Source organism: Gorilla gorilla, chromosome 3 (assembly GCF_029281585.2).
Source record: "Gorilla gorilla gorilla isolate KB3781 chromosome 3, NHGRI_mGorGor1-v2.1_pri, whole genome shotgun sequence".
NCBI classification, from domain to species: domain Eukaryota; kingdom Metazoa; phylum Chordata; class Mammalia; order Primates; family Hominidae; genus Gorilla; species Gorilla gorilla.
The window spans coordinates 22,273,561-22,288,528 of NC_073227.2; positions in this window are offsets into that span (position 1 = coordinate 22,273,561).

The following is a 14,968-nucleotide window of genomic DNA, read 5'->3' on the forward strand; positions in this document are numbered from 1 at the left end:
CTTCAGGCTCATTCCCCATGATATCTAATGCTGGGTGAAGTCAACATCATACTGTTTCTCATATTTGTGTCTTTGCTCTTGCTCTTTTTGCTCTTTAAAATGGGCTTACCTAATAAATCTACCTTTAAGATTCATCTTGGTCACATTTTTCCTTATGGACTAGGTGCCCTCATTTTCAATCTCCCAGTCCTCAGTGCATACATCTTTCATTGGACTCATTTAAAAAATCACTGGCTATGTGTGGGTCTTTCCCTTCTAAATTGAGAGCACCTTCTTACTGTATCTTATTCCTCCTTAAATTCTCACTATCAAGCATAAGGCCAGGACCAGTGTATTCTCAACAATACACTGGTCAAATACATGTTTTAATTACATTGATATTTAACTCTATAATCATATTACTTTTCTAACCTCTCATAAATGAAGTTATACAGTGTTACCATTTCCATATCATATCAGAAGTGGAGAGGTGGTTGGGAGAAATAAGACCATATGATCAATAAACAGTGTTTATGGTCTGCAATGACTTGAAATAAAAAGCGGTGCATAAGAACTCCTCATCTTTAAGCAATGTAAGCTAAGTTAATATATTTACTATAGGTATATTAGCTTAACTTACAGACATTTCTCACAGAATTTTCTATCTCCTAGCTATGATAGGAATAGGAAGTTGATAAAGGTCAAGACTAAAATAGCAACAATAACAAAAGCAGGAGAGAAAGATTATATGGCCATCAAACCTTGTTTACGAGGAAACAGAAGGTCTATAGTAGATCAGAACCCGAGGCTAGTTTAGTCTAATAAGAGATGTCAAATGCAATATGGGACATTTGTAAAAATTAGAGTGTTTGAAAGAATCAAGAGATTGGGGAAAAGGCATACCAAAGAAATGAGTGGGAATGTTTTGTGCAATATATGAAATTACTCTAGACATAATTCTGTAATGAGGTAGCCATACTAAAGATGTGAATTGACTTAGATCCAAATTAATAACACCGTTCTCTAGAGCTAGTGTTAACAGAAGTTCTACGGGCTGCTTGGTGGTAAGGAATGATTCAGAGGCAATGTATGTATAGATTTTAAGCACTAGAGTGGGCAATAGGACTATTTACTTATATAATTTGTTCATATGACAGCAACACAAGATAGAAAAAGCTGGGGTCTCTGAGATATCAGATAGAGGAGAGCCACTGCTGATATAAATAAGAAATTTATTTTTGTTCTGGTAAGTCACTGTGAGAAGTAAATTTGTTTCAACTCCAAACATGTCTTGTTCTGAATAATATGGAAAATATGTTGCAGCTCTAAAATTAATTAAAATATATATAATTGGTCATACGTTGAAACCAACAAATTTTCACCAACCTTGGTGTAGGTGTGTTCTTAACGTCTACTCAGTTGGATTTCAAAATTGTTATGGGTCAGTGGCTGCTTACTGTGTATTTTATTCTTTTACTATACACATAAGATTATTTATTGCAGTTCTCCTCTTCCTTTTCCACTCTCTATGTGAGTTTTAAAAGGATTATCTGTAGTTTTGGTTTATAGAACCAGGAGGTTTAACATCTAGACCTGAGAGAAATGATTGAGCATTACCTGGAGACCCTAGGGTTTGAGCTGGATTCTGTGATGGGATGAGGTTTAGGAGTATTCTATTTGGACACAAAGGAAAATAATATTTCTCCCTTCCTTATAATAAGATTACAATATATTTGTAGATAGAATTGATACAAGGCACTCCTAGAATTAGTCATTGACAATATCCCATGCAATTCTCTAATCTCTCTCTTTGTCTTTCATTGCAACCAAGGAGGCCATCTGTTGAGATGAGAACCTGTGAAGATGGAAGGAACCTAGATGTTTGAGTCATGGGGTGGAGAAGAGACCATGTAAACCTACACTGAAATTTGTGTGGTAAGTAAATAAACCTTTATTGTATTAAGTTACTGGTGTTTGGGGGTTACCACACCATAGCTGATCTATCTTAAATAATTCACCCACTCATACATATGCTACAGTAAAATTTAAGAACATAACAGATAAAAAAAAGTTAAGGCTTCTGGAAAGAATAGCTCTCTTACAAAAAATATATAATTTAATTGACAGATTTGTGAATCACATTATTTGATGCAAGAAAATGATGAAGTAATATGTTTGAAGTATTGAAGAAAAATTCCTCTGCATCTAGAGATTTGTATCCAATCATGCTGTTATTAAAATTTGTGGATCCAATAAATAGATACTCCAGCTTACAAAGTCTTTAAAATTTTGTAAATTGAATACATATGTTGAAACTCTTTTACAGAAAGTACTCAAATACTAGAAATAACTCTAGAGGGATGCCACAAGAGTTAAAGAAAATAAAGATGATGAAAACACGTAGTAAAGTTCATTATATTTTAAAAGAGCAAGGATCAAAGAAAATTCAAAGAATAGAAGGAGATTTATAACAATCCAGAATTATTAGCAATATCAAAAAAGTGAACATAGGGACAGTCAAAGATACATTGTAAGCTACTTGTATTGTTTTAGGAAAATAATAGATAATTGTAATCTTAAAAAAATCAAGAGGTCATTAAATATTAGTAAATGCCATCAGTTTAAGGTAATCTACCATAATAAAAAAATATGAATTTAAACCACTGATTATAAATTTGACATATCCATAGAAAATAGAAAATAAGAAAACAAATAAAATGAAAATGTAGTAAATTGAAATATGAAATATGATGCATAATTTAAAATTTACAATGAATATAAATTAGCTAAACTTACCAAAAGAAAGGCAAAAACAAAATCTAGGAACATGTTTTCCAACAAAGAACATTTTTTTTTTTTTTTTTGAGACCGAGTCTTGCTTTGTTGCCTAGGCTGGTGTGCAGTGGCGCGATCTCGGCTCACTGCAAGCTCCGCCTCCAGGGTTCATGCCATTCTCCTGCCTCAGCCTCCCGAGTAGCTGGGACTACAGGCGCCCGCCACCACGGCTAGCTAATTTTTTGTATTTTTAGTAGAGACGCGGTTTCACCGTGTTAGCCACGATGGTCTTAATCTCCTGACCTTGTGATCCACCTGCCTCGGCCTCCCAAAGTGCTGCAATTACAAGCGTGAGCCACCGCGCCTGGTCAAGACATTCTTAATACAGAAAGACACAGAATGTTTGGGGAAAAGAAAGGTTGAAAACTATCATGCAATTGTAAACAACAGCATCAAAAAGTGCTTAAGTGGCAATCATAATCTAAAAAATTGAATTTGAGGAAACATTCCTATGGCATCATAGGATATTTTATGAAAATTAAAAAATAAACCAAAAGCATTAAAAATTATAACTCTCATGAACATATATGCACTACTAATATAGACAATTATGTAAACAGAAGCAAAATGGCAGAAGAAATAAAAAACTCAATATTTATAACTAAATAATTTAACACAATTCACTTAGAGTTTGAAAGATGAAGAAAAATTATAGAAATCTAAAAGAACTCTCACTGCTCAGAGAATACACGTTTTTCTCAAACATATGTGGAACATTGACAAAAATTGGCCAAGTGCTAGACTACCAATTAAATCTCAGTATCATACAGAATATCTTCTATGGCCACAATGCAGTCAAATTAGAAATAAGGAGTATAAATATAGTCTTAAAATCCTGTAAGTATATGTAACATATTACCAAATAATTTTGAATTACAAAGAAAGTCTTAACAATTATGAAATATTTGGAACAATGGGGCTGGGTGCGGTGGCTCATGCCTGTAACCTCAGCACTTTGGGAGGTTGAGGCAGGCAGATCACTTGAGGCCAGGAATTTGAGACCAGCCTGGCTAATATGATGAAACCCCATCTCTACTAAAAAAACAAAAATTAGCCAGGGGTGGTGGTGCATGTAATCCCAGCTACTCAGGAGGTTGAGGCAGGAGAATCACTTGAACTCAGGAGGCAGAGGTTGCAGGGAGCTGGGATCATGTCACTGCACTCCAGCCTGGCCAACAGAGTGAGACTCTGTCTAAAAAAAAAAGAACAATGGGCAATGAGAACAGCACATATCGAAAGTTGTGGGACATGGCTAAAGCATATGTGAATGTTTTACAGTATTATACCTTTCAATACATTTATCAGAAAACTGGAACGATTAACAACAAATAAGCTAGTTTTAAAGCTAAAATGCTTAGAAGTTAGATGTATTTCCTCTGAAATTCAAAACAAGTTATCACAATGATTGTCCATGTGCACCAGAAGCATTGCATTCAATTATAAGAAAATACGCCAAAGGAATTAGAATTTTAGGAGAAGATGTGAATGTTATTCTTTGTAGACAATGTGGTAACCAGCCTAGAAAAAAATAACAAAATGAATAGAAAAAAATATATAAAAATATTCAGGCATATACATATGTGTGTCTACACATGCACATATATGCATATGTATGGCATATAACAAGGTTCTCAAACTTATGTTTAAGCAAATTTTAAAAATAGGATAACAAAGATTTATCAGTTAAAATGATCAGATTCATACAAATTAGAAAGCTGGAATTGGCAGGTGTATTGGGCAATTTGGCATTCAGAAATCCAAGGAACTGCAGGTTTCCATGTCGAACTTAGTCAAATTAGGGCATACAAATGCCCTGCGGCCCCAAAATTCCATTCTTGGACAGATATCCTAGAGAAATCCCCATTCACATTCATAATGGGACATAAAGGAGCAGATTTGTCACAGTGCTTTTCATAGCAGCAGGGAGTTTCTCAGCACAAGAGAAAGGAAATGTAAGGTTTGGTGAAGGCATGCTATAGAACAGCATGTGGCTGCTAGAAATAATACGCTACATATGAAATTATGACCAAGAATATGTCTAAGAATATGTTACTGAATGAACAAAGAAACAGAATTATATATATATAATCATTTAGGCAAATTTAAATATATAATAAAGCTACTGCCTTGCAAGGACATACAAATAAAAAGATGAATACTGCCTATGCTAGGTGAGAGGGCACTTAATGGAAGTGGGGAATGGTAATAAAACAATGCCAGGAAGGAAGAAATAGTTTTTTCATAATCTCCCCCCCCCAACCCTTTTTTTTTTTTCAAATCAGCATGCATACCAACACTGAAGGGAGTTTTGCCTTCCAATCTGTTTGTCTGGGTTTGTGCTACACTTATTCAAACATTTGTCAAGATTCCATTATGTGCCAGGCATTGGTGATACATTTTCTGCTCTAAAAGGTTGCATTCTAAATGTGTTCTGTGTGGAGCAAGACAGTAAGCAAACAAACACGGAAATATCAAATAGCGTTAATCCCAATGCAAAGAATTACTACTGGTAAAGAATGATAAGGAGAGGTATTTTACATAGGGTGGTTGGGGGTAGGTCAATTTGAGGAAGAAACATCTGAAATGAGAAACAAATGAGAAGGAGCCCGCTGTGCAAAGCTCGGGGTGGGTGGGGGGAAGCTTCCCAGGTTGATGGAATAGCTAGCATCACAGTACTGTGGTGGTAACAAGGCCAGTGTTGGGGCAGCAGCATAGGAGGAAAGGTAAGGTCTGCAGAAAGGTCAGGGAAGGCCTCAGATCTCATAGGCTTTGTAGATCATGGGAAGGAGTAAGGACTCTATTCCAGGAAGCAACAGAACAATAATCATCTTTGGGGTCCCCCAAATGCCAGAATGAATAGAAACTGATAGGCTGTTCTCCTAAGTCCCTGCAGATAGGACTCAGTGGTTTGGAGAAACAATGCATTGTACTCACTAATTTCCCTAAAACACTGCTGTATACAGACTCTGTCATGTTCTCCCTTAAGACACTTTCAAGGTATACCAAGGTCTACAAGTTATGACTTACGTCCAGCAGTCTGAGTTTTGCTGTTGTCTTTTTTGTTGCAAATGTTAATATTGGGCAAATCCTTAAAATTATTCATGTTTCAGTTTCTTCATTTTTAACTGGAATCTGACTTTATCTGTCTTGCCTCTCCTATTATATGGCTGTGGGTCCTCATTTGCCATCACAGTGTTGTCCCTCACTTTGCCAAGTTTCCCCTAGTCTTGCTCTGATATCTGGAGTTACAGCCAGAGAAGGGCTGCTGAGGTGTGGGTTTGCTTAGAAGCATCTTCCCACTCTGAGTACATAACTTTATAATTCATATATGAACTTGAGAAGTCATCTGTCTGTGCATTTCTTACTTTAAAAACTTTAATCGGTCTTAGTTTTGTCAGATGGCTATGGAAAAAATTAGAGAGTTTTTACCCCTTCCATTTTCTCATTTGATTAGGATAGAAGAAAACTTTCTATGCTTTAAGAATTGTTTCCCAAATGAAATGTTCTCTTCTCTATTGCCTTTGACATTTGTTGCCATCAGATACCAGTTTTCTTATGTGCATAAACTGCTTATTTGATTTGACCTGGTTCTGAATGTAAGAAATTGATTCAGAAGGGCCTCTGTCTTTAGAAATAGTATTGAATGAAAGCATTATGCTAACATATGTTGAAACTTAAAACTGCAAATGCAGGGGGAGAAAATGATCTTGTAGCTACTTCTCTCATTTAGAGACACAAGACATGAGGCTTTATTCTAATAAAATGTAGTGTGTTTGCAGCTGGGGCTGGGGCAAAGTCAAGATACATTAGGAGAAATTGACATTAAAAGTGCAATATAACAGATGGATGAAAAAATGAATTTTTATCAAGATGATCCATTAGCGTTCTGCAGCCAGGCAGAGGAGAACAATGACCTGGAACAAATTAAGAAGAATGATGCTTGACTTGTGTTTGCTTGTTCTAAAGGGTGACCCATATTCATAATCTTGAATTAGAAATGCATTTGCTTCTGGTTGATTAGATACATTTTTCAACTATTTTTTTCTTGTTTTCCCCACCCCCCCTCCTTGGGTTTGGGGAGCTGGGTGATGGAGGTGGTCTGGTGCAAAGGGTTAGGTTCATCAAATTAGATTAAATGAAAAGAGAGAAAACAAGCCCAGTAGAGTGGAACCCTGACTGAATGGTGGAGTTCTTTGCAAAGAAGGAGAATTAATCTCCAAATTGAGGGGAACTGAACAGCTCAATCATCAACTATTAACCTCAAATAACCTTAGGTGACTCTGGCATCAATATGTAAAAGCAAGTCTACTACAGACCCTGATTTTAACTTTGAATTCTCTGTATTTGATAACTGTCAGACTTCCTGTCTACTCTTTAATCAGTCTCTGGAATTAGAAAGTACTTACTTTTTAATGAAAAGAAAGAAGGAGAAAAAAAAAACATGAACAGAATTCCCGTATTTTTTAGAAAAATGAAAACTAGGTAGAATATGCAAGCCAGTGAAGACACTATGCCAGCTGATTTGGAAAAACTTGGAGTTGTACTGCAGATAAATTCCTGGTTTGCTTGCCTCACTGCCAAGGAATAACTTGCTTAAGATAATTCATTTACTGTGTCTGTTGCCTGTACCTATCACTTCCTTACCTCTGGCTGATGTTAACAATAATAGCCTGGGAGGTAGAGGGGAAGGGGGAAAGGAAACTTCCTCTGATATCACTTAAACTCATCTGGAATCAACACAATTATAGCCCATGGATGTATGCTTGGGTGAAAAGACCATCCTATCAATCTTTTACAAATTCTTTGCGTAATTTGGCTGTGAACCAAATAGCATAGTCACGTGGCTACAAGAAAGAAGGGAATAAGAAATGGCTACGTATGTTTAAATAAAATTTTAAGCCTGGAAAGGAACTTTAGAGATGATCTGATTCAACCTAGGCTGGTATGAAATTAAGACAGATGAAAAGGGAGTTGAACTCAAGTGGCCAGTAGAAAGTGCTAGGAAAGATGTTTTAAGTTCTATTCTAACTCATTCTGTTTTCGAGCATTTCAAGGGAAGGTTATTTAAATCTATCCTTCTTTTCAGACGAGGAAAGTGAGTCTGTGATATTATAAAGGATTGTCCTAATTTTCTGAGTTATTCTGAGGTAGGTTGAAATCCATGCATGATATTATGTTACCTTTCCCATTGAGTTGTGGTGACAGCAAGATGAGATAATATTCCTAAAAATATGCATTTCCCACAAAGGTCTAAATTGCAAGATATAATTTCACCATCAATTCTTTATATTGATGAAAGACCATGAGCTCTGGATTTAGAATAACTAAACTTATTTCAACTACTCACCGTGAATGTGAATACTACATACAAGTCACTTATAGTCTCTAATCCTTAGTTTTCTCATCTCTAAAATGGAAGTAATATGGTTATATGCATGATCTATTTTACATTGTTAGCAAAGCACATCTACTTGTCCAGATGGTAGAGATTAGGTAGGTAAGTGGAGGAGAAGAGAGAGCAAATGTTGAGCTATGGGAAGAAAAGAACCAGCTGCAGCAGAGGACAGATGTCTCTGTGTGACATCGTGTCCTGTATGACAGTACTACCAGGATGCTATAACAGGACGGACACCTTGTTTTCCATAACTTGTATCCAAGGTAGAACCAGTACAGGCTATAGTGCACATTAGGTGCCAGATCAATGTGTTTTTCCTAAAAATAAATGTCAACTCGTACACACCTGAGATAGTTGTGCCATTTTAGGTTAGGGATTGGCTAGCCTGAATCCAAGGTGGGGTTAGTGTAAAAACCTGAGAAACAATGTATACACTCTCAGACTTACCTCATATTGAGATGCTCTGGTTTACAATTATGCAGGAAAGAGGAAGAAACTAAGGTCAGAAACTAGGAGGGAGGGAGAGAGGGACAGGTATGGGGAAGATCTCTTGCATGCACTTGACTCTTTTACAGGGAGCTATTCCAAAAGTGATTCTCAGAGTCTGTTAGTTTAGATGCATATGTTTGAAACTAGAAATATATATCTGCAGAGTAGGTATTAGAGCAAGTAACTCAGCCTTGCTCATTCTAATGAAAATATTGCTGTTGAAGGAATGATACTTATTATTATGCAGAGAAGTTAATAATTGAACTCTGAGACCTCTACAGAATGCTTATAATCCTCTTATTCAGGAAAGCAGGATTTTTAATATTTCCAACTAATCCCAATTCAGAACACAGAAGAGAATATTAGATTCAGATGTGTGAACAGGTGGTTTGAGAATGTTTTAAGCAAAACCTTTAGGAGAACTTTAGGCACGAGACCAGCTGGACTCGGATGGGAAAAGGTTTCCAGTTTTATGTCTCTGGTGTATGTATGCAGTCTGGAGAACCACTTTGAAAATACTGGGTTCTAAGCAACTTGAAACAAGAGCCACACATCATTCATCCTTCTGTGCCCCAAAGAACCTATGAGGCACTCAATGAACGCTTGTTATAGATTGATGTTGCCACAGACTTGGAAATATTTACCTTTTAAATGAAGAGAAATGCAGCCAGTTTCCAAATGGGGGAAGGGGGTTGCAAGAAACAATTATTAAAAGGTTTGCAGTGACCTTGTCCTCTAAATCCTCTTCATCTATGAATTAAACTCTCTCTAGATTCCTGTTATTGAAGAGTTTTAAAAGAATTTTCTTATCGTGTGGCATTTCAGACTTTTTGTTCCTCTTCACATTCCCAGCTCTGTTTGATACAAACGCTAAGCTTCTGAGGAGAGGGAGGATTTGCAGCCTCAGAGCAGATGAAGCATGCAGTGCAATTAAAAGCAAACACATTTCCACTTCAGTCACAGCCTGTGGGTGTTTTAAGAAGGAAAAAAATCTATTAAAAACATAAATGTCAAAATTCTCAGGGTTTTGATCTATACATTTCATGGAGAGCGAGTTCCTGGCAGAGCTTTGATCTTGAGGAGTTGATAAGGATGCTTTGCTCCTAAATCTCGAGACAGAGGATGTCGTGCTGGGCAGTGAGCAAGAGTGACTGGGCTCTGGCAGGTGCTGGAGCTGGGAAGCCAAAGGGCAGATGGAGGGAGAATGTGGATGCTCTTGGGGCCCATGCCTGATGGCTGGGACCAAGAGCAGAGCAGTACTAGCTGCTGGGAGAAGGTTATAGGCTACCTTGATTTAGCCTCTAACCAAAGAAGAGAGAACCTCTACTTCAGTTTTTCCTCCTTTCCCCAGCCCACGTTTAGCCTCCTACTCTTCCTTCATGGGGGCAGAGTTGCTCATCAGATTGCTCAGAACTGGATATTTATTGAGTTTATCGTTACTACTGGGCAGGACATTGCTTCTCATTTTGACTTCCTGGGAATATTTGTACTGGGCAAGCCCTTATCTTCTTAGATAAGGCTTATCTGGAAACTTCCAGCGTTCTCTGTGCCAGTTACTGGTCCAAGTGGCTGGGGCTGTCTGAGAGAACTCAGAGCTGGTCAAGCGGACCCAACCATTGAGATGTAGAAATGGTGCTTCCAGGAGTCCCATTTGGTATGCAAGCTGGAGCCTTGTGTTTCAAGACAAATTGTATCCCCCAAAATTCATTTGTTGAGGTCTTGATCCCTAGTACCTCGGAATATGACTATATTTAGAGATAAGGCCTTTACAGAGATAATTAAGCTAAAATGAAGGTCAGGGTTTGCCCTAATTCAGTGTGACTGGTGTCCCTATGAGGAGATTAGGACACAGACACAGAAAAGATCACATGAAGACATAAGAAAATGCCCTCTGCAGTTAAAGGAAAGAGGCCTCGGGAGAAACCAACCATGCTAGCACCTTAATTTTAAACTTCTAGCCTCCAGAACTGTTAAGAAATACATTTCTGTTGTTTAAGCCACCCAATCTGTGCTACTTTGTTACGGCAGCCCTACCAAACCTTGATTTTAGGTTTCCACTTACCAGAGGAACCATGCAACAAATTGTAATGATTAAATACTTGCCTCGCTCTGAGGAAAAGTTATATTGGCTTTTCTACTACAGGCTTAAGGACATACCTCCTGGGGCAGAAAAACCTGGAAGTGAGGAGATTGATGGGATTGTGGTCCCAAAGCTCTACTCCAAACCCTGCCTATCATCAGCTACTGTGAGCTGTGTGAGGTCATGCAGAAACATTAGTCCAGGCCTGGAAACAGATACCAGCAAAGGAAGATGTCAAACCATGCAAGGAAAAGCTTAGCCCTGGGAAAGGGAGAGTTACCTAAGCAACAGGTGGGAAGTAGCCCTGAGAGAAAACAGCTGAGGGCAAAGGTGCATGCCTTCCCTCCATCTGGGTGCCCATCTTTGGTGTCTAAGCTTTCCTGAACCCTAAACTCATCCCCTTCTTGGGTGATAAGCATTGACTGGGAGCTCTTGTAATGAATGCCCTAGCCTATTTCTCACATGGTACTCAGCTGATTATCATAATATCTTTAAATATCTCTCAAATCTACTAGGATGTGGAATAATCATAGGTTATAATTCTGAATTAATTCATTTGGCTGTACCCCAGCCCTTAAATCCTGCATTAGCATTTGTCATACTAGACTGATAAATTGAGGGAGGAGGGATGAACAGTGGACAGACACACAGAATGGGAGGAGAAACTCAACATCTGTTAGACTTATTTTTGTATCTAGAAGCTTCTTTGGAAGCAGTTAGGATGTGGTACAGCGGTACTGGCTCTGAGAGTTGCCTGGGGGAATATTCCCCTAAACACTCTCATCAGTAAGAAAGCTTGTGTTTCTTGATCATCCAAGATTTAAAACAGTGGATCAGACTAAGGGTCTCCATGTCTGTACAGAGTAATATGGTGATAAACCTGAATTAAATTTGTGACTTGGAAATTAACAGCTGAGTTGTTAAAACAAGATTCTGTCAGCTTTTGAGGTTCAGTTTACTTTGTCATGAAATGGGAAGACAATCCCTAATTCACAGAGTAGAGGTGAGAATGAAATGAGCCAATCTGTGTGGAGAGGCTGAATATACAAGCAGACAGTGAATGGCCAGACCACATGAAATAAAACCCTGACCCACCAACTGCAGCAACCAGCCCAGGAATTCAGCCCATATCTACAGTAGCAAGCCCAGGAATCCAACCCATATCTACAGTAACCAGTGCAGGAGTCCAACCCCTATCTACAGTAGACAGCCCAGGAATCCAACTCATATCTACAGTAGCTAGCCCGGGAATCCAGCCTATATCTACAGTAACCAGCCCATATCTACAGTAACCAGCCCAGGAATCCAGCCCATATCTACAGTAACCAGCCCAGTAATCCAACCCATATCTACAGTAACCAGCCTAGGAATCCAGTCCATATCTACAGTAACTAGCCAGAAGTCCAGCCCATATCTACAGTAACCAGCCCAGAAATCCAGCCCATATCTACAGTAACCACCCCAGGAATCCAACCCATATCTGCAGTAACCAGCCCAGGAATCCAACCCATATCTACAGTAGCCAGTACAGGAATCCAACCCATAGCTACAGTAACCAGCCAGGAATCCAACCCATATCTACAGTAACCAGCCAGGAATCCAACCCATATCTACAGTAACCAGCTCAGGAGTCCATCCCTTATCTACAGTAACCAGCCCAGGAGTCCAACACATATCTATAGTAACCAGCCTAGGAATCCAACCCATACCTACAGTAACAAGTCCAGGAATTCAGCCCATATCTACAGTAACCAGCCCAGGAATCCAGCCCATATCTATAGTAACCAGCCCAGGAATTCAACCCATATCTGCAGTAACCAACCCAGGAATCCAATCAATATCTATAGTAACCAGCCCACGAAGCTGGGCTGCTGTAAGTCACACTTCTAGGAAACCAGATCACTAGCTCTAGTGGCAATCCAGAAAGTCAAACAACAACTTCTCTAACAATGAATCCCAAATGGCCTGGACTTAATTAATAAATGACAGTTTTCCTAATTTATATCCACATTTCCAAGTTTATACCAACCAGAGAAAGCCAAATATGCACCCCCCCCAACCAATTGTACAGGTTACCCTGCTCCTAGTTAGCCCACCTATGGCTTCCCAGGCCAACTGCCCCTAATCAGTGCACACCTGAAGGCTTCCCTTCTTTCCACTATAAAGCTTTCCAATGCCTCTGTGTGCCTTTGGATCTCTATCTCTGCCAAAATGCAAGTAACAGTGGTTGACTCTCTTGCTACAGTAAATTCTGAATAAATAGCCTTTGTCTGTTCTTATTTAGATGGCCTTTCTTTATTTCCACAATGTAAAAACACCCATAATGGTGACTGTTACATGGTAGATGCTCACATTATGAGAATGCCTTTGTCATTTCTTTTGGTCACTGATATGGTTTGGCTCTGTGTCCCCACCCAAATCTCAAGTCAAATTGTAATCCCCACATGTTGAAGGAGGGGCCTGGTGGGAGGTGATTGGATCATGGGGGCAGTTTCTAATGGCTTAGCACCATCCCCCTAGTGTTGTCTCGTGATGGAATTCTCACAAGATGTGGTTGTTTAAAAGTATAGTGCTTTACCCTTTGCACTCACTCTCTCTCCTGCCACCATGGTAAGACATGCTTACTTTTCCTTTGCTTTCCGCCATGATTGTAAGTTTCCTGACGCCTCCCTAGCCATGTGAAACTGAGTCAATTAAACCTCTTTTCTTTATAAATTACTCAGTCTCAGGTAGTTGTTTATAGCAGTGTAGAAACAGACCAATACAGCCACTCTTTTACCTTCTTCACTTGAAAAGTTGCTCAGCTTTGTCTGTTTTTCATCTTTTCCACATCCTTAATTTTGAGAAGGTCAGAGAGATTTTATTTATCTTAGTCTTTACTGAGGGGCTACTAGATGCAGGAAGAGTGGGCACAGTCTAGACTTGGAGCAATTCTTCTTGGAGTCTCTGAAACCTACCAGCAGGTTGGTTTAGAGGGCTGTGCCTGCACATGGACCACACGGCTATCAGAAAATAATTTACTTTTCTCTCTTGTTAGAGAGACTATTTATTTATTTATTTATTTATTTATTTTTGAGACGGAGTCTAGCTCTGTCACCCAGGCTGGAGTGAAGTGGTGTGATCTCGGCTCACTGCAAGCTCCGCCTCCCAGGTTCACGCCATTCTGCCTCAGCCTCCCGAATAGCTGGGACTACAGGCACCTGCCACCACGCCCGGTTAATTTTTTGTATTTTTAGTAGAGACGGGGTTTCACCGTGTTAGCCAGGATGGTCTCGATCTCTTGACCTCGTGATCCGCCCACGTTGGCCTCCCAAAGTGCTGGGATTACAGGCGTGAGCCACCGCGCCTGGCTTTATTAGAGAGATTAAAATGATATTCATAAATCCTGCAGGAAGAGCTAATCTGAAACTAAGCCTTTCTGTTACAATCAACTTTACATTTGGCTTATAAGAAAACAGAATAAATTATAATCTGATAACATCCTTCTTTGCAATGTTAGTTGCCCCCAATGTTTTCTTCATGTCTAATTCAGCCCAAGCATTGGTAAAAAGAATTGTTTTTATGTTAAAATTGTGAAGTATCCTTTAAAAGAAAATGATGATATTGCTTTCTTTTAATTTTTTTTTCCCTGCATAATGTAAAATTTCCTTGGAAGTTTAAGAAGTGTTTGTGTTTGTGAAGCTTTCCTGGAAATTCCACTGGAATGGAATACTAATAGATTTTCTATTTATTCTCTGAGAGTTGAAGAATTGCAACATTTCTTATTGCATTATCCTGAATACTGTTTTTCAAAACTGTTTTTGAAAATGTAGGGCAGTCCTAATGAGAATAATAAAACCCATATATCTAATACATGGAAAACCCCCTTCCATTCAGATATAAATGTAGTAACTTCTGGTAGCAGTTTGTTCTTTTCAAAGCCACCAAGGATTTTTGGGGGGACTGTTTTTTAAGAGCCTCCACTACAAGGTGAATATGTCCTTAGGGCATAGCTAGAATGACAGCATTATATTTTCCTCTCCTGTCCCCTTACCTCAGCTCACTTTCCATTCTCTCCTTTCCTCTCCTTTCATTTTTTTGAAAAAATTCAGTGAACGGGAAAGATAGGAGTAATGTTTTATGCCTCCCCAGGCAATGATGCTTCCTAATGATGCTGCATTTACAAAGTTGAGAGAGGAAAGAAACTAGAA